Here is a 946-nt window from a genome sequence, read left to right on the forward strand (position 1 = left end):
ATATACATATACTATAGCCCAGCAAAAAGCAAGTAAAAAATTACAAAAGAATTAAAGAAAGGAAATACGATGGGCTAGGCGGCCCAGATATAGCTAGCTAGCGATCGCTGATGGATACGCGTAGGCGAAGCGGTGCCGTGACTCACGCTCGTTTCGACGTTTACTTCGTAGAAGATTCGTCGCCCTCGCCAGCCCGTCGGCCTTCTCGCTCGCTCGGCGCCTTGCCCCTTGGCCCTTGCCACGTCGCCCTCACCTCGCCGGCTCGCCGTCGCCGCCACATAGCAGTCCGGCGGGCAGGCGGAAGCCCGGCCAATCGGCCATCCGGCATCCGGCACGGCGGCACCGCGGCAATACGGCAATACCTATACAAGTACGCATCCGTCTGGAAGTGAAGAAGTACGCATCCATGTTCCTGTCCATCCCGAAACCTCAATTTGACAATCTCAGTAGTTTATTTATTCTTTATTTAGTATGTACGTATTGTAATCCAATCTATCAATTTTTTGTCATTCTCTGTAACATGTCTAGGGTTCCAATCATCCGATCTATAAATTTCTAATTTTTTGTATGCTCGTTTGACCGTTTCTTCATGATTTTAGGACATTAGCCTGCCATGTTACCTAAGAAGAAGCAATTGCCGGGTGCTGAAAAAAGGAGGAAGAAGAAAGAAAGTGATCTAAAAACTCTAGATTGTGTCCTTAATGACTACGCATCAAGAAATGCCCGAAAAAACTTTTTTTAAAGCACTGAAGTATTATTGTTGTCGATGGAGTCAGTCTAATTTCGTTCTTATTTGAGGTAATCATGTCATGTTAGTTTCATTTTGCGATCTTTTTAGTATCATTGTTTTTTATGGAGTCTGTTCGAATTTGGTTATTATTGTTTTCGATGGAGTCATTTGAATTATTATACTCATATTTTAAACTAAAGATGTGTGATTGAAAGT

The sequence above is a fragment of the Triticum aestivum genome, chromosome 4A (assembly GCF_018294505.1).
Source record: "Triticum aestivum cultivar Chinese Spring chromosome 4A, IWGSC CS RefSeq v2.1, whole genome shotgun sequence".
In the NCBI taxonomy this organism is placed as follows: Eukaryota; Viridiplantae; Streptophyta; class Magnoliopsida; order Poales; family Poaceae; genus Triticum; species Triticum aestivum.